At 42.0% G+C, this 20074-nt stretch overlaps 1 long non-coding RNA gene across 1 annotated transcript in view; it reads left to right on the top strand.

Moving 5' to 3' along the window:
- LOC124417515 overlaps positions 1 to 20074 on the top strand; it is a 33660-nt gene that overhangs the window by 8954 nt on the left and 4632 nt on the right. The window lies entirely within an intron of this gene.

Genomic DNA, 20074 nt, shown 5'->3' with positions numbered 1-20074 from the left:
GACTCTACCGGAAATCCTGTGAAGTCCTATGCAAAGTTTCATGCCCACAGAAAATTCAGCCAGCTTTGCTGGTGGTGGTATGGTGCTGCTAAGTTTCTTTCTTGCACTTGTCTCCTCGTTTCCTACTCACCTTTATAACATGAACTCCCACCTTTGGCTCCCAGGTGCTGTGCTAGTGCCAGCACAGAGCAACTATAGCAGCACTGCTGCATTCAGTGAGGTGGCAAAAAGCAGCAGCAGTCGGGCAAAAAGCAGCAGTGACAGATGTGTCACTCGTAGAGATGGCTTTGCCAGCAGCACAAGCTCCTGCAGTGTTTATTATCCATAGCTGGAGTTAATGGCCTGGTATCTTGTTTGTGTCTTCATGCAGTATTCAGACAGACCAAGTTTTCTATTCTCCCTGTTTGTCAGCTCTCAGAAGCATTTAATACAAATTGCCTTGTTTGAGTGATACTGGAGAAACCTGGGAGGTTTAAAGAGAAGCTCTGGAAGGAACAGTAAATAAAAATACCCAAATGTATCAAAGTAAGGTGTAGATCCATTAAGCATCCTGTTATTTTTCAAGCAAACTTGGTCACTCACTCTTTCTACTGGGTGTATCTGGTTCATGCAAGAGCTTTCTCTATTGTAGGGCAGATCTGTTAAGGAGGTCTTAGCAGCTGTACTTTGTTCTTGAAAAAAATACACCATTAGTTTTATTTTGAGGGATAAACATATTTTTATCTGCAACTGCATAAAAGTCATTGAACATCAAAACACAACAGGAGCAAGAAGAAAACAGTCACTCTTCTACCTCCTATTCACAACTTCTGTGTGGTTGCCATTAACACGCTGTAGAAACTAGTTCCACCTACCATCTCTGTAAAAGCATGACACAAACCTAGCAGACAGACTTGTACTTTAATATCTGGCTTGGTCAAAGCAATTCTAAAAAAATAGTTACACTGCTCCTTTTTGATTTGTGTCAAAAGAGAAGAAAAAGTTTCAAGTGATTGGAAAATGATATTTGACATGTATGGCTCTGCTAAGAAAGTCAAAGACTGTATTCACCCATCTTAAGTTCAAAGTTCACACCATTTCAGATCCACAGCAAAGTTCACACAAAGTTCAGATCCACGGCAGATCTTGTAAAAATTCATAGACTGAACAACAACTCTTAGCCAGGAATTTCAAAACTAGGCATCTGAATTCATATTTAGACATTTGAGTGAGTTCCCTGATTTCCAAAACCTGCACAACCACCAGCAGCAGCAGTTTCTACTGGTTCTTTTGCAATCTCTTCTCAGGATGAAGAACTTGTCACAAAAAAATTCTGCCTTGCCAGACTTGTTAAGTCTGGTTTCACATACATTTCACAGAATATACGTTATATATTCAACAAATCTGGTAGAGAGGAAAAATGTCGCTATACTCATATCCAGGAGCTTCTAAAAAATTACAATGATAAATGTATTCAGATGGAAACATTTACATCAGAATGTCTGCCAAGGAAAAGTTACATACAAGGGGTTTTTAGAGTACGATTTGAACATTCAGGCCATCAGTGATACCAACAGAAACTTACTTAACTGCTTTATAAAAAAACTGATGTGCTAATTTAACATTTAAATATAAACACAACCACGCTAATATTGAGCTACAAACTTTGATACTTCAGTGGTATTGATTTGTCTTTGCTAATATACATAGCAGTTCAAGAATGAATACGTGAATGAGTCAGGTTGAAAAGATAGAAAAGTGCAAAAAACAGCTTTATTCTGATATATACTTCATCATATACTGATATATACCTTCATCACAGAGTACACATATGTATTCTCAAACCACAGACTATATTTCCAATATGAGTCATATCCTCTGCATGTGAAAAAAACTACCCAGAAGTAGGCCCACATCCAACTCAGCAGCTTTGAAACAAACAAAAAATCAAAATACGTCTTTTGGACACCCAGATCTCCTGGGCGTTGGATGCCCTCAGCATCCAGTGGCTTTCCCGTTCTACCAGAAAACTTCTGTAACCATTCCCACAGCCATGAGCTGCAAAACCCCTCCACAATACACTATTGTAATGCATGCCATGATGGCAATGGGACTCATTTGCCTTCCCACTCTGGACTGGAAAAATACCTAATTTAATTTATTTGCCCTTTTTAATGTGCTCTTACAACTTTTATTCAACTAAATGAAAGCTGTATAACTAGGCAGAGAAATCGAATTCTATCATGCCCAAATCAAAGTCAGCCTTGAAGATTTCTGCTGAACTGAATATTAAACCAGACATTCACTTTCTAAGTTAGTAAACAGCAAAACCCCACCACAGTAGATATTCTTACAGAACTTTGAGCTAAAAAGGTTCAAGTCTCACAGGATATAGAATCATCGAATCACAGAATGGCTTGGTTTGGAAGGAACATCAAGGATCATCAAGTTCCAACTCCCTCACCACAGGCAGGACTACCAACCTCCATATCTAATACTAGACCAGGCTGCCCAGGGCCCCATACAATCTGGCTTTGAACACCTCCAGGGATGAGGCATCAACACCCTCTCTGGGCAGCCCATTGCAGCATCTCACCACTCTCTTGGTAAAAAATTTCCCTGATATCCAACCTAAATTTTCTCTCCTTCACCTTAAAACCATTTCCCCTTGTCCTGTCATTATCTACCCTTGTAAAGAGTTGACTCCCATCCTGTTTGTAATCTGATCTCAACTGCTATAAAACAAATCCATCAGCAACGGAGACATCCTCTGCATTCTACTAAAACTCTAATGGAGGTCTAGACTTTAGTTTCTGGTCAAGACACTAAGACCAGTTTCAAGTTTATTTGGAGGTCTGAACTTCAATTTTCTTTTTCACTTGTTCTCCAGCTATTAGCTTGGTAATGGGTATACTTATACATCATGCTTCCTCAGAGTGAACTACTGTAATGCTGCTCGGCCTCCTGATGTAGGTTTGCCATTTATTCAAATGACAGATCATAACCAAGGTTTGCCAGTCTTTTGGGAAACATCAGAGAGAAAACTATAGCCATACCTATATGCTGTCAGTAAGACTAAAGTTTGTAAGCTAAAACTGAGGCCTATCAATGTCTGTATGATATGGATGCAAGAGCTAAAACAGTTCTGAATGAGAATAGTGGGTAGATTAGAAAGCCATTCTGACAAGTTACTTAAATCTGAAAAGTTGTGATATTCAGATTAAGCCTTCACTTTCACATGAGAAAAGGGGAAACAGCATCTTTTTTTTTTTTCTTTTCTTTTCTATCTTTTTTTTTTTTCTTTTTTCTTTTTTTTTTTTTATGTAGAAAAGAAGATGCATGGAACTACAGACTAGTCAGCCTAAACTCTGTGCCTGGTAAAGTCATGGAGAAGTTCTTCCAGAAACAATGTTAAGGCATATGGAAAATGAGAGGTTGAGTGGAGGCAGACAGCATGGCTTCACAAATCATGCCTGTCTAACTGGGTGGATTTCTACAACCAGCTGAGAGTATTGGTGGACAAGGGAATAGTAACTGACACCATGTAACTTAACACATGCAAAGCCTTTGATACAGTCCCACACAACATCTGTGTCTATAAATGGGAGACACATGGATTTGATGGATTAACTGTTTGGTGGATAAGAAATTGCTGTATGTCCACATTCGGAAGGGTTACGGTCAATTTTCAGTGTCCATGTGGAATCCTGCTCTGCTCTCATGAGACCTCTCTTGTGGCTCCAGCACAAGACATGGACCTACTAGAGTAGCTTCAGAGAAAGGCCACAAAACAGATCAGGAGGCTGGAGCACCTCACCTGTTAAGACAGGCTATGAGAGTTGGGATTGTTCAGCCTAGAGGAATCTTCAGGGATACCTCATTGGAGCCTTCCTTTTCTTAAAGGGGGGCCTAAAGAAAAGATAAGGGTTTTGTTTGTTTGTTTTTGTCAAGAAGTGTAGTAACAGAACAAGGTGTAACAGTTTTAAACTAAAAAGGGGTAGATTTGGATTGGGTATTAGGAATAAATTATTTACTGTTAGTGTACTGTTAGTGTTGCCCAAAGAAGCTATGGATGCCCCATCCCTGGAGTGCTCAAGGCCAAGTTGGATGCGTCTTTGTGCTGAAGTCATCGATTAATTGTTCTCAGAAAACATACTTATATATAGATGTGGACATACAGATATTTTTCACCTATATATGAAATACGTATGTGCACATTAGATGTATATGTGTATATGCATATGTATTTGACATCCTCGCACACTTTTTGCAGTGTGAAACATACATTCCCTGTCACAGAAATGAAATCTCAAACTGTCATATCTTGATGAAATTCTTTGGTTTCTCTATCCACAACTCAAGGATGTAGGGGAAGAGCTGTACACAGCTTGAGCCTACAGCTGATAAGGTTGCAGAGGATGGAAAACCCAGGAAAAGCAGTGAAGCACACTATTACTGATTGAAGTGCTGGACCCCCACCAGGAGGGAGGCAGGAGCTGACAAAAAAAGAGATATGCTGGGGGAGGAAGGACACAATGCTCTCATCTTCAAGTGGCATCAAAGCAGACCACACCATGCACTTCTCCAGGATTCCCAGCATCTGAGTTCACCCTGGCCACAGTGCCTCTGTATGGGGATTGCTGTAGGAAAGAAGGAAGGACGGAAGGAAGAAAGAAAAGGAAAAAAAGAATTACAATCTTTTCATTATTTTACATCTGTGCATCTGCACGTACAAGCAGCAGGCAAAAGCAGGCACTGATCATTTACCCTTTTCTGCAGCCCTCATTGTTACTTAGTTATCTGTTTATTTTTTATCTAAGCTGTAATACTTGGAGGCAGAATACTCCTCCACCATCCCTGCTGCTCTGGAGAGCATCAGCTGTCATCACCGTAATGAAGACTAACTCCCAGTCTTCTGTTGCATTGTCTGCTCTGCAGTGTCTTCCTTCAACAGGACAGACAGTAGCACAGTGGCTGGGAAAGTGCTAAGACCACGTGGATAGAGGTCCTGCCTGTAGAAAAAGTAATGGGTGGCCGTGAGCCATCATTATCAGCCAAACAGATAATGCTCTCTGCTCTAAGATCTTGCACCTTTACCTGTTCACGGTGGATACTGGAGCTATTCTCTTTTTGTGCCAACTTAGTAATGCACAGAGCCAAAGTCAACTAACAATGGAGAAAATAACTTGCTTGCAATTTCCAAACTGGAAAGGAACCTTACAAAATTGCTGGGAATGGTCATAAGTTTCTATTATTGCCTGATGAAGTGGTACTGAAAGAAAATCAGAACAAAATCTTCCACACTACTGTATGCAGCAAGTCTGGAGTCATTGTAGACATACAAACCATTCCCATGAGTGCACAAAGAAAACTGCAGACTTCCAGAAAGAGTTATTCAAAGAAGGCGGTGACTTGGGCCACCCGTGCACAAGAATTCACTTGGAGGAGGACTCCATCTGAAAGAGACAGGTGTCAGGCCACCCGAATAAATAAGGCTAGGTCTTTTAAATTTGAACAGCCATCAGATGGACTAATTAGGAATCAAGCTAGGTTGTGGTGTAGCAAATGGCCAGGTCAAAGCAAAATTATTGTGATAAATGGTTGTTGTTCTCCAAAGATTATTAGATCTTTGCGTGGTTTGCAGAAATTGAGATTCTACAAGATGAAGTAGTCTTACTCCAGTAGACTGCGGGGGAAACACGTGCTTTTCTCTGCAGCAAGCCAAGCGAGAGCGAGAGCGCCTTCCTTCCTCTGCCCACCAGGTCCTCCGGGAATGCCGCTCCTCCCCTCCAAGGACCCAAAATGCCCCAAAAAGGCAGTCCACGGAACCAGAACATTAACTCTTTAACTCCCACTGCCATAGATGTTGTTCTGATGAGGAATACCGACAACAAACTCACAAAAACCACAACAAATAGGTGCAAAAAGAGGAAACATTCATAGTAGCCAAGGAGCTGTGCTGGGAGACAGGCAAGTAAACTGAGTTAACAAATGCCAAAGAGACAGGTGTGTCTTACACCATGCCATTTTGTGTGGGACTTGGGTTCGATACTGTCTAGTAATGGAAACATAAATTTATGACCTGGAGCTCAGTTTGTCTCATCATAGAGTTCCATCCAACCCATCGGTTTGTTCAAGGTAGGTCTCATTAAACACACTTTACATTGCACCTGGATCAGGGCAATCCCAAGGCATGTGTACAGACTGGAAGAACTCCTTGAGGGCAGCCGTGTGGAGAAGGACTTAGAAGTCCTAGCAGACAAAAAGCTGGACATGAGCCAGCAGTGTGCTCTTGCAGCATGGAAGGCCAGCAGTATCCTGGGCTACATCAGAACAGGGACAGCCAGCAGGGGCAGGGAAGTGATTGTCCCCTCTGCTCTGCCCTTGTGCAGCCCCATCTGGAACACTGTGTCCAGGGCTGGGATTCCCAGCACAAGAAAAATGTAGAGCAGTCTCTACAGAGAGAGCCATGAAGATGGTCAGAGGGCAGGAGTACCTCTCCTGAAAAGGAAGGCTGCGAGAGTAGAAGCCGTTCAGCCTGGAGAAGAGAAGGTTCCAGGAGGACCTCACTGCGTTCTTTCACTAAGTAAAGGGAGCTTATTAGCAAGAGGGATAGTGGCTTTTTACATGGTCTGATGGTGACAGGCCAAGGGGGAGTGATTTTGCTCTAAATGAGGGGTCATTTAGCTTAGATGTTAGGTGGAAGTTTTTTACCCAGAGGGAGGTAAGACACTGGCACAGATTGCCCATAGAGAAGCTGTGGATGTCCCCATCCCTGCAGGTGTTCAAGGCCACGTTGGATGGGCTCCTAGGCAGCCTGATCTGATGGGTGGCAGCCCTGCCCACAGCAGGGGATTTGGAGCTCAATAATCTTTAAGATCCTTTCCAATCTAAGCCATCATATGATTCTTTGATGCATAGGACAGCTGGAGTAAAAAAAAGGTTGCCCCACCTCTGTTAACCATACTTCCAACTCCTCCTCTTCCTGCATTGTCCATCATCCTGGCCCACTACCTGCACGAAGTAGCACAATCCCATTTCAGAGAAAGAAAGTGACCTTGGGTTACCGTTGCATGGGTCTCAGACAGTTATGCACAGCAGCCTGGCAAGGCAAGGTGAGAGAGGGCTCTGAAGAGCTGTGGATAAGATAAAATGCACCAGGCTGTGAAACAGCCGCATTAACTGCTAAGGAACAGAACCACGCTATGCACTAATGCCTGAGAAAAGCCAAAAGGCCTGGGCAGCTGGGAGATAAGGGACAGATATGGAAAGACAAGGGAAAGGAGAGGGAAAACAGTACTGATGGTACATGGTGCAAGGATGTGGGGTTTCCCGTGAAAGAAAGAGAATAGGCTGGACAGCAAGGAGCCTGATCTAGCTGGCAGGTAATGGCGAGGCAGGTCAAACCCCTTCCCCAGCAACGGACAGCTCCACAGCCTTCAGCAAGGCTGCACCATCCCACTTCGGTTCCTCTGCTGTGGCAGCACTCTGCCTCCTCACCAGGGGCTGCACCAGCAGTCAGCACACAGCTGGGGAGAAGGTGGTAGGTTAACCAATGCCAAGGCAAAAGGTTCTGTGGATTCACCAGCTTTTGGAGCGATGCCCAAAGTGTGTGCTACTTGGGAGGTGGTTCTTGACCTGGTGGGGGGCAAGTATGCTGTTGACAACAAGGTGTGGGGTGCAGTCAACCCATCCGAGGGACAGACTGTCATTCAGAGGGACCTAGACAGGCTTGAACAGTGAACCCAGGTGAACCTCAGGAGGTTCAACAAATCAAAATGCAAGGTCTTGCATCTGGGTTGAAGCAACATCCACCACCAGTACAAGCTGGGGAATGAAAGGATTGAATACAGACCTGTGGAAAATGAATTGGAGGTACTGGTAGATGGCAAGCTGGACATGAACCAGCAATGTGCCCTCACTGCCCAGAAAGCCAACCGTATCCTGGACTGCATCAAAAGAAGCATGGCCAGCAGGGCAAGGGAGGTGATCCTGCCCCTCTACTCTGTGCTGGTGAGATCTTACCTGGAGTAGTGTGTCCAGGAGTGGAATCCTCAGTGCAGGAGAGACAGAGACTTGTTGGAGAATGTCCAGAGGAGGGCCACAAAAATGATCTAAGGGATGGAACACCTCTCCTACAAGGACAGGATGAGAGTTGGGGCTGTTCAGCCTGGAAAAGAGAAAGCTCCAAGGTGACCTGATAGCGGCCTTTCAGTATCTAAAGGGGAGCTACAGGAAGGAAGGGAACAGGTTGGATATGAGGATGAAGTCTTTTACAGTGAGAGTGGTGAGGCACTGGAGCAGGTTTCCCGGTTATGTGGTTGATGCCCTGTCCCTGGAGACTTTCAAGCTGAGGCTGGATCAGGCCCTAGGCAACCTGATCTAGCTGTGGATGTCCCTCTTCATTGCAAGGGAGTTGGTCTAGATGACCTTTAAAGGTCCCTTCCAACTCTAGGGATTCAATGATTCTGTCTCCCAGCAGGCATCCTACCAGTTTCTGGGGGGCATGGTGCAGCCTTCCTTACAGTACGTGGGGAATGAACTGTGGAGTGGGAGCAGTGGGGGCTTTCCTATGTGTTTTCAAACCTGAGAAGCATGAAGCTTACCTTACATTTGGGGGGGGGGGGGGGGAGGGGGAAGGGTCCTTTCTCACTAAGGTTGAGCAGCAGACTGCCAGAGAATGCATCATCTAGCTATTGAGCAGGCTACAAAAAATATTCTTAAAGTATTTGATGAGGTGCTTAATGGACTGGAACACACCAAGGATATAACACGTCGTAGTGATATAAATTCCGGGTTGCTGCCAAAAAAATATATGCAGATGGCATCCAGTCAGCTCTGAGAAATAAATTATAAGTTAGTTAAACTGGACTAGGTGGTGAGATTAGCTCCTGCAAAGAACGCAGGCACTGAGTGAGTGGGTTAACTCTGTGATTCCCATCATGAATGCAAATCGAGAAAGGCAGAGAGTTTCTCAAAAGCAGTAGAAGTGTGAGCACTGCATGAAATACTGGAAATTATACAAAGGAGCTACCAAAGTCTCCTGGGATTCCTGATTCATTTTGATCCAAGATTGGCACAGAGCTGACCACGCTGAACAAGAAAAGTGCCCCAGTGTGCTGCTAACCCAGCAGGGCTCTCACATGCTGGCCTGGGGCACTGCTGCCAAACAGCTATAGGGTGGCACTGCGGCCTGCTCCTCCGCACCTTCCGCAGGCCCCTCTGGTCCCTCAGGCCCATGCCCCAGAGCCTCACCACAGTGACACCGAGCTTCTGAGAGCCGCGGCTTTGAGGATGTACTTGCAGAAACAAGTGGCCTGCGGGGCGAGAGGAGGCGTCTGCCAAACCTTTGGCCTCTTCCCCTCAGGTGGAGCCCGATGCGCTTTCAGTTTCCTCTGGGAAAGGAACTGAGGCGTAGCATTCAGGGCAGGGGGAGAGATGGAGCAAAGCAGAAGAAAAGTCCTTGTTTAACAATGACAGACAGTCAAAGAAACAATAGTGCCATAAATCTATTTCTGTTCAGTGGGTTTGCCTTCTCTTTTTTTTTTTCTTTTTTTTTTTTTTTTCCCCATCTTTTCTCGAAGTATGTCTAGTGATGCTAATTGGCTAGCAGTTGGATTTTTTTTGTTTTGTTGTTTGGTGAGTTTTTTGTTTCTTGGTTTGTGTTGTTGCTTTTTTTTCTTTTAACTTCATTGGGAAAAAAAAAATCCACCGCAAACTAAATGCTTTTGATGAATCAAACCCTTTGGGAACTTCCTCCCTTCCACCCCTCTCACTTTTTTTTAAGCTGCCCCCCCCCCCCATCCTTTCTCCCCACCCCCCCCGGCTGTATATCTGCATGGTTCCTGAAACAAAGTGGGCTGGAGAAGTTCAACCTCAGTTCACGGGAGGGAACATTCTGTACTCTGCACAACAGTCAGGGCTGCTGTAAAACAAGATCAACAACATGATCTCAGCTGCTGCACTAGGAGAGGGACACTGGCAACATCTGAGCTGCCCAGAGATCACTCACTCCGTTTGCAGGGTGCCGGCACACTCAGGCACATGCATGGAGAGAGGGGATCCAGCACAGTGCATTCCTCCATTTTCCAGCCCAGGATGTGAATAGTGACGTTATTTTTCCCCTCACTCAGAAATGGGGGGCGAATCCTTTACTTCACCGCACACCCCCCCTCTCAGAATTTAATTATAGCAGAAGCATTTCCAAGGAAACGAGCCTGCCCGTCCCACTTCCCTGTTCCCTCAGACATGACTTGGCCAGGGACCTGAGAGAATACCTCTGTGTGTCACAGCTCCAGGCTGAGACTGATCCTGGCTGCTCCCTGCTGCCGGCCCTTGAGGGCCCGGTGGGCACCGGGGATCAGCTACCGCTGCCCAGCTCCTTTGCTCCTGGGGCTGTCAGCCCCCCACGATGGGAGGAATGACCTCCTCACCTCCTGGCCCAGAGCTGGTCAAAGGATATAGAGCAGGAATGTGCACGTATTTGGCTGGAATGGGAGGAGTACAGGAGGGTGTAGATTTAGGGGATGTTTTCAGCTGTGTGCTGGTGTCCTCCTCTGACCTGTGTATGTAAATCACAGTGATTCATTACTTCAGCTGTCACTGGATGGTGTTGTGCTTTCAATACAGAAAAGTAAGATTTGTACTATTCTCTTATCATCCAGTCTGGCTTTTTCTCCTGTTTCTGAAGAAATACAGAGACAGGAGAGACTGCAAATGCCACAAACATTCCACATACAAAACAGCCTTGAGGCTTATTCTTGCATAATCACCTGTAATGAAACCTAGGTTTGAGAAAAAATTATAATAATAGAAAGAAGGACAGCTGCTAACAAATTTCAAATATAACTCTTCTGGTGGTTGGTTCTTAGCTCAAGGAGATGTCAGCAAAAATGAAAACTGAGGTCATCAGTGAAGACTGAGAGAGAATAGGCCCTGAAGAGGGAATGTTTGTTCTTTTCTATAATGAAGACAGTGACTGGAGGGGGAAGTTTCCCAACACTGAGAGACATACAAGAAAGAGCCAGGGACCTGCGGAGGGACATATGCCAGTTACAGCCTTGCTGGGAGCTCACTGTTCAGGGGCAGGACCATGTTGTGGGCTCAGGGTACCATGGGCCCCACCACAGGAGCTGAAGGGCGGGACTGTCCCATCAGTGGGATGGCAAGAAGGGACCATCCCCTCTGGTAGACAAATGGAACACTCTGGCAGAAAACAACTGTCTTCAGATTTACCTTAAATTTACCAAAGTCACTGGGGTGGGGAGGGAAGCAAACATTACTCATTGTTAGTATTTCCTTCCCTAACAAACGCATACGCGTCTGGCCTGAACACACCGTTTCTTCATTCCTCTCCTCCAGGACTGATCCTCTTGCTCACTGGTGCAGGAGTTTCAGAAAGGGTGGGGAGAAACTATGAAATGAATCATGAAGTTTACAGCCAAAAGAAAATATACAAATCCAATCAAGCATTGGCATTTTCATTTAGTGAACAGGCCTTGGTCAGTTAGCATTTTATTGTCTGCGCACTTCTTTTACATTGTGCTATTTTTATAACTGCTGAAAGCTGAAAACAACTGGATTCCCACAGACTGAGAAAGGAGATTATGGGGAAAATGAGAGTTTAATGTGCAGAACTTTTGCAGAACCTCCAGTGCAAATTCCTGTGTTTTTCGGGGGCTTTTTTTTTTTTTTGTGCGTGTGTTCATTCCATGTTTCATCTGATATCGTTATTTATTTTAAACTGTCACCCTTTTTCCCACTCACTGACTGTCATCTGTCTCCACCAACTTCTGCAAACACACAAAAATTCTTTGATCATTTTAAGATGGAAAAATATTCCTCCTCGAATCATCTGTGCTTCCCTCCTCAAGTGAATGGATTAAAGTCTCTGTGCATATTGCCAATGCATTAGTATCCAATTATTCATAATTAATCTCTGGGTGTAACCGTGTTTTTATTTCAGTTTCAAAGGAATGTTTTCACAACGTTCTTTTTTTTTCCTGTATCTTATTATTCAGAGTTAATACACTGCCCCAGTTCAACAGACACTTGTGAAATACAAGGATGGCTTTCTAAACATTTATTATATGTTGGCAAAAAGAACTGCCAACGAGCACCTAGTCTTAAAACACTCTGAATTGTCACTTTTGCATAAAATAAATAGAAGAGACTGATACGTGGCATACCACGGCAAAGCTTCTTCATTGTTAATGTGTGCACACAACACATATGCACGCACAACACGTGTTTTCCATGACTGCACAATGGCTAGGACAGCCTCTGCACTGCTGCAAGCAGGAAGTGAATTTGTGGCCTACAGAAGACCAACAAAGCCTCTGCACTTCAGCTTTTTTTTTTTTTTTCTGGTTCGGCCTTCCAATTTCAAAATGGTTGATATGCTACATACTCTACTGTTGTTTTCTCAAATCCTCATGTTGAGCTTTGAAGGCACAGGCAAAGCTGTTGCATGTTTGGCTCTCGCATGAAATGCAGTTGGAATTCCATCCCAGCCTAGAAACTGCAAGATATATATGTAGCTCAACAACCCAATTACTAAGTGGGGAGGCGATGATAGCATGGCATTGCAAATGAAAGGGAGTGTATGAGGCTGAATCACAGAGGAGGCTGAAAGTGAGCAGAGGTGTTTGAACTTGTTGTGGCTTGAAACAAAAATGAGCACAGAAACTCAAGAATAAGCCAAATTGTTCAAAAGTATGCTTGCTTTACCATGCATTGAATGGACTGGAGTAGAAGATAAAGTGGGAAGAAAGGAGAAAAATGTTGTGTTTACCCACAAGAAAACATTAGGTACCTATGTCAAAGCGTAAGTAATAGAAACAAATGTTGAGATTGGAGAATGCCCATTCCTTTCCACCAGGAAGTGAGGCCAGAAGTTTCAACTTGCAATTTGTCCAACAAATGAGAACTAGAATACCTTCTTCTCAAGCTTATCTTAGCTCATATATGTCGTTTCCAGTCTTACACCCATAACTCTTTGCTTAAATAGTTTATTCTTAGTCTTTCCTTTCCTGCTGGTGGGGTATAGTCCTCCATCTTCCCTATGTTCATGGCTGAGCTCCCAAACTCAAGCTCCCTTTTGGCAGTCTGTTACTATAGAGACAAAGTAAAAGAAGTATGTACACATCTATCATGTCACTGCTAGAGAGACCAATGCCAACATCAGAATATAGGAAAGATATAGCAGTTATTCTCCCCAGTAAGAATATATGTTTGGTTATCACAGATACTTCAAACATCCTCTGTTGATCTGCATCCTCCAGCAAGGATAGGCGTAGCTGCAACAGGAGGCCATGCAAGGACATACTCCTTAAGGATGGAAATCTATCGTAGTCTACATGGTGGGAAAGACTGTAGAGATGCACAGAGTACCAACCACATGGTAAGATGAGAATGTATGTTGTACTAGCCAGTGCTACTAAGGGGGTTGAGTTAAGTTTGAAGTTCCCTTAAAGCCAATAGCTTGGCTAGCTCTTTCTCTCATGACCTATATGCTGAGCCCTACAGTGTTAATAAACAGTTGGTTCAAATGCTTTAGCTCTCTCTATTGGTAAATCTGCCCTCTCACCAACTGTTCAGGACTTTTCCTCATTATGAACTAGTCCTCTCAGGATAACTACTCCTCTTCCTCTGGTTTTCATTCTCTAAGGATGCTCTCCTTTTGGAATAAGAACTCTGAGGAATTAGTTTTGAGCAATTTATGTGAGTTATTATGACTACTTTTGCTTTCATATTCATACTGTGGACAGGAAGCAAATATCTGACCATCTTCTGGAGTCAGTAAACAAACCAAATATTAATACACTCCAATACTACCAAGGATAATGACTTACCACACAAGTGAGACTACTAATTCTTGGCATACCCAAGGCTCTTGATGGCTTTGTTCCAGCACTGAGGGACAGATGAAAGCTTGTCTAGATTGTAGGTGATTAAACAGCCACAAAACACCCTGGTATTTGTCTAAAACCAGAACGGTCTACACACTTTTCTCTCCCCATGCTGTAAATGTCTAAATGTGAGAGCATCAGGAAATAAAGAGTCCATCTCACTGTCAACTAAAACTAGGAAAGAAGCAGTTTATCTGTCCACAAAAAATGTATATTCACTGCAATTTGCAATTCTTATGTCCTAGTAGGAAATTACAAAAGTCTCATTATACCAAACAAAGGAATATGGTGTACAGTTCAAGTTCAGGGACACGTTTCAGTTTCCTTCATGTTGGTGTTTGTTCATTTTTATGACAGCGAGGTCCCCTGGCCTAGTAACTACCTTTGCTCAGCAGTAGCTTGATTCTTGAAAGCTGTAGGAATATGTTCAGCCACATACTGAAGCTATGGAAAGAGTTAGTTTTGAATTCCTTTTCTTATGTTTTACAGATGTTTGTGTGTCAGCCACAAGGGTAAAAGTAAGTACATGAATGACACCACAGCACCTACGAACTGTCCGTGGTCTTTTGTGATATCTGTGCCAGAATAGTTAGCAGTTCATGAATGGCAGAGAGGTATGGGGACATGAAAATGTTCACACACCTGTGCTCACACATGTGAAAATATGACATACAGGTAAAAAGCATTAAGCTGGTTTTAAAATTCCTATTAGTACCATCTAGTTCTAACTGTAGAACAATGCCATTCCCATTTCCTTACCTCTTTCACTTCAGATCAGGGTTATCTCCAATCTTCTGCCACCTTGCAGATATTTTACCATACTATATTACTTTACTTGGGTGGGGAGGGGAAGGTAAGAGGAGACGGGAGGGATGTAGGCATGGTGAAGATCAGCTGGACTATCCAGACAAATCAAACACCTTTTGAAGTTCTCAAACAAATCCAATTGCTTGGTATTTTTCTAAATAGCTAGATTCCATAACCTGGGGATATTTCCTAACCATTACGTCAAAATGTCTTTCCTCAATAAGATGTCATAGATCCTTCATGCCTATGGACATAAATTAGGCACTAGTTTGAGGTCCATCAGCACCAAGATTTACTAAAGGAATGAGAAATTCTCATCAAATAGAAGGTAAATAATATTTTAGTTGATAAATGAAATAGAAGTATTTAAGTATCAGAGACAGCTCTAAATCTCTTGATGAGGCACGCTGTATTCAGTCTGGGCAGACAGGAAGCTTATTGGCTACAGCGAGTGTAGATAACGCAGGCTGTTATCAACAGAACATCAGCGGTTTTGTTTGGGAGATGGTACTGGGAGGGGTAGCCTTCTAGTTAAGCTTTCTTTTTCCTCTCAGCTCTCTGAAAAATGGATGTCAAATTCAACACTTCCTGCATAACAAAAAGCCAAATAGATGATCAGCATTTTCAATTTGTAGGGTCTCTGCAAAGTACATATATTTTTTAAATCTACAAATACATAGTTATGTATTATGTGACAAGTTTGTGTATTTTACAAACATGGTATCTATGTGCAAATAGCTAAAAGATTCGTCAGACTAGGTCTCAGGTCACAGGTAAGTATCTCAGTTACTTATATCAATCCAATTCTTTATCATTTCCAACCCCATTGAGTAAGCAGTAACAGGGAACAAGATTTCCGTTCATCAGCCAAAATCCATTCATTTCGGTGGAAAAAAAAAAGATAAGGTACTAATTAGTTTTTGTTTTATTTTTCAAGTATAAATCCCTTGCTAGAGAAGAGCAACACTTCTAAATAGTTGTAACACTTATTTGTTTGACAGTAACAAATGGCAGTTTATAGTCGTAGCTATCTGCACAAAGCTTCATGCATATCAAACACCCCAGTCTTCTCCAGGAATAATGAAGACTCATTGTTGCTGGTACTGGCTTCACAGTCTCATGAAGAGCTTCATTATTAGGCTGCTGGCTTAGAAAGGAGTGGTGGAATGAAGCAGGATGGATATATATGCATCAGGCTGCAGGCAGAGAAAGCATGAGGAAAAAAAAAACAATGTGCACATCAAGGTTAGGAGGTAAAAGTCACTCTCTGTCCTAGCAAAGACAGCATGGCAGTGTTGCAGAACCAGCCATATGCACGCATCAGGAAAAAGAACATACAGTGTTTGTTTGTTTGTTTGTTTGTGTCATATAAAAGCATCTTCCAGCAATACCAGTTTAATCGCATCTCATAAGCTGAGTTGCAGTGGGTCTGATCTGTAGTCAGACAAAAAAAAAAAAAAAGAAAAAAAGAAAAAAAGAAACCTTTGAGAGATTATGTAGACCTTTCTGAAAACTAACTTGGATGATTCAAAAAGCAGCATTATTCCACAGTGGTCAAAATAAAACCAGTTGGAATTAAAAATCTGCAGGCTTAGGAAATGCTGTTCAGTTGTCATTGAAGAGGAACCGTTATAGAATCATAAAATACATACACAGCAGCTAAAAAGTGGCCATTGTAGTTCTCATAAAGAAGGATTGGTAATTGAAATCTCCTCTTTAAATTCCAATATAAATAGTTACACTCTCAACATATCACTGCAACTGTATAAAAAGTATTCCTTAGTTCTTGCCCTACATTTCTGTGCTGCTTGAGAATTGACTTTTCTTTGTTACAGTGAAGTAGTAGTTACTTTCAGCAAGGGAGGAAATCATGATTCCCATGCTTTGCTCTTCAAATATTTGAAGATTCCTCAGGAGAGCACAATACAGAATGAATATCATGATCATCTGCTAACTCTTCTGGCAGTCCAAGATAAATTTTATATGGTCTTAAGTATCTATTTACCTGGGTCACTTCTCAGAGACCAGGGGATGGTGGATTGCAAGTACCTTCATTTCCCAAATGAGAAATACCATAACCTGAAAATAGCTTTTGGTCAAATATGAACATACGCTAGGATATATATATATGTATATATGCATATTTATTTACTTATTTATTGCACTACCTCTATAAAATAAGTTTAAGGTGTATGCTCAAGTCCTGTTAGCCACTAGGCAAATTCCTCCAGCTTTCTCATAGTTCTTTCCATTACTGCATTTTGTTAGCAAATAAAAATGTCTGCTTGGATCATCAGGAGATTGACTCTGTTAATAATCCTGTAAGTCATCCACTCACCAGCAGCAATACCCAGGGTGTAATGGAGTTCATCACATCACAAGTTATTTCACTTTCAGTGACTATCTCTAAAGTAAGTATGAGAAAAGAAGCCCACCTTCTGCTGATGCTGTAAGATATCATGTATTTTCGAAGAGCAATAAGAAAACTGAAAATAAACAGATATGTTTCTTCTGAGGATTCCATACATTTATTCTTTTGATGGTCAATTAACATCAGTCAGTGAACAAGAATGTCATCAATAAATTAATTTGTGGTATTTCTTTGGCTATTGACTTCATCTAAAACTGATTACAGCCAGAATGGCAGGTAGTAACAGAATAACTTAAGGGAATAATTTGGAGAACTAGGCCCCTTTTTCTATTTGTCCTAGTAGACTTCTTTTTTTTTACTATATGCTCTTTCTGGGGAGAAAAAAATTTAAATTAAAAAAATAAATAAAATAATCAAGAATGATGCTTATTATTTTCTTATTTGTACTGCCTACAAATAAATTGCATTGTATATCTATTGTGCAACACTACAAAAAGGTTGTTAACGTGAGATGCCTGGTATATTAAGTAAATTCTGAGGATTGTACCACATTTTCACAGAGGTTCAAATCATCCTGGGAAGTGGCGAAAACATTATGCAAACACAGAACTAGTTGGACAAACAACCCAAATCCATGGGATGGTATCAAGAGATCAACGGACATGGTGACTACAGAAAAACTGCCCAGGAATGTATGTGCCAGGCTTTGAGAGAATACTTGAGGGAGCTGTTTCCCAAAGGGAGGACTTTAACCACTGCTAAGAGGCTCTGCATTCCTGCATACCTAACACAACTGGAGGGCACTGTATATGTGATTTAGATCAGCAGTACTGTGATCCAGATAAGGCCAGTAGTGTTTGTCATTCTTCCAGTATTCACCACTCATAAGAAGAGAAATACTGGCTTGAACTGGCATTATATTTTATGAGAGTGTTTCCACATCTTTTACGTTCTTGGAGGACAGATTATTCCACCACAAAATAATATCAGTTATTAAGTGTAGCGGTCTCTTTTAAACAATCTGACTGAAACCAAAGGTCTTTATGATAACTAAATGTGATTTAAAAAAGAAAAAAAAATGTAGTTACAAGAACAGTGGATTGAAATCCCCTAAAACTAAGGTTTGTATCTCGACACGTAAGTATAACAAAGTGAATACGCTCCATGTTATTTCCCATATATAAACTTCTCAGTGGCAACTATGCACGCTTGGGGTCTCTTAACAATTGTTTAGGATAAAACATAATTTTCATCTGTTGGAAATAATGAATACTTTCTACTTATTCCATAAGGTGCACTTACTTTATAAGCTAAGATGGGAAGGAGATAATTAGTGGAATTCCAGCTGCTACCTTCAGCAACCTGAGAAGCAGATTAAATTAGCTCTCCGATTCTGTCCTTATTGGCACCTGCTGAGTATTACTGTTCTCTGTGGACTTTCTCTGGTACAGCACACTGAAAGTGAGCAAACCCTTATATAAACAAAAGGAAGAACAGACTTCTTCACATCGGTCTCTTTTACATGTACTAATGGAAACTAAAAGCTATAACCTGCACTCGCCTTTTTTGTCAACAGAAATAGCAGTTGTAACAGAACAAGGTAGGCACTGCAATCAACATCTGTGATTCTTAACTACCACAGAGTAGGCTTCTCAAAGGTGTGCATCCATGTAAATATGCTTAAATGCACATTTAATCACTTTTTCTGCCTCGTCAGGTGACTCCTGGGAGAAAAATTGGAGATTTATTCATTTCTGCACAAATACCACAACTTCTTTTGTTATCATTTAATAGCCATTGCTGCTTTGGGAGAAACAGAGTAGTAAATATTTACTTGCTTGATGAAATGAATGCTGAAATTCTCAAAACAGCTGCTGGTGTAAACATCAACAGGCAAATTGAATTTCAGTTCAGTCTTCCACAAAACACAGCATGATGGATATGAGGAGGAACACCATAGCTATTTAATGCCATTTCTATGGGCAAATGTTTACTGAGGTTGACCTTTATCGTTTGATCTTACTCTGAATTCTAGGCAGGACAAGTTATGTATCTGAATGAAGCTCCTAGCACAGTTAAGATCACAGACCATAAAAGCGCCTTGTACTTAACTTCTGGGGGGAGATTAACACCCATTGCATACCACGAAGTACCATTCTCTGTATAGAGACAACTACTTAATTAGCAAGATGGGTCATTTATATGAATATTTATAAAGAACTCCATATGAAATGCTGGCAGCGACAAAGTGCTAATTTTATTATAATTCTCTTCTTGCAAGCAGCAGGAACACGCTTTGCTGTCTTCAAGCTTTACTTGGACAGGCAAAATGTATGTTTTCATCACAGGTCATTAGAAAACATTTGGTATTTTCCGTTCTGTGTAACTGGCTCCAGGTGGCGCAACTTCTACAAGCATTAGCTAAATATACCCGGACTTCTGACTCACATACAGCTGTGATGGGAGTTTCTTTGTCAGGGTAAGGCTGAAGCTCAAAAAGTTGAGGGGAGCTTCAAAAATTAAGCAAGCCTAAATAATAGTTTTCTTCTGTCTCTCTCTCCTTAACAGTAAGATTATTTCATACTATATATCTGTAGTAACGATAGTTGCTCCTCAGACAGTATTACAGTGACAATGCCAGCAGATGGCCTTGGTGCTGGAAGTACTACTCTCTGATCCATCCTGCAAAATTCCCTTGCAGCTACCCTGCTAAGCTGCTCCACCTGAAAAACAAACCTTCATAGCTGTCAAACTATTTCATTTAAAACGTCAGTGCCATTATTTGAGCAGAGTAGAGACACCAAAAACTTGGTGTTTTGACTGCTGCACTCATTCTAAGATTTGATCATTTCATACCTTGAAGTGGATAAGTGGGTTTGGAGTCAGCTAGAACAACATAATGGTGGCCTAACTGCCCTTCTGAGTGAAAAAAAGGTTACTTGAAAGTCCAAGTAGCACATAAATAGCTAATCTTGAAGTCTTTGACTTACTCTTGGAGCTCAGAACC

The sequence above is a fragment of the Gallus gallus genome, chromosome Z (genome assembly GCF_016699485.2).
Source record: "Gallus gallus isolate bGalGal1 chromosome Z, bGalGal1.mat.broiler.GRCg7b, whole genome shotgun sequence".
Classification (NCBI taxonomy): domain Eukaryota; kingdom Metazoa; phylum Chordata; class Aves; order Galliformes; family Phasianidae; genus Gallus; species Gallus gallus.
This window is presented reverse-complemented; position numbering and strand designations above follow the sequence as displayed.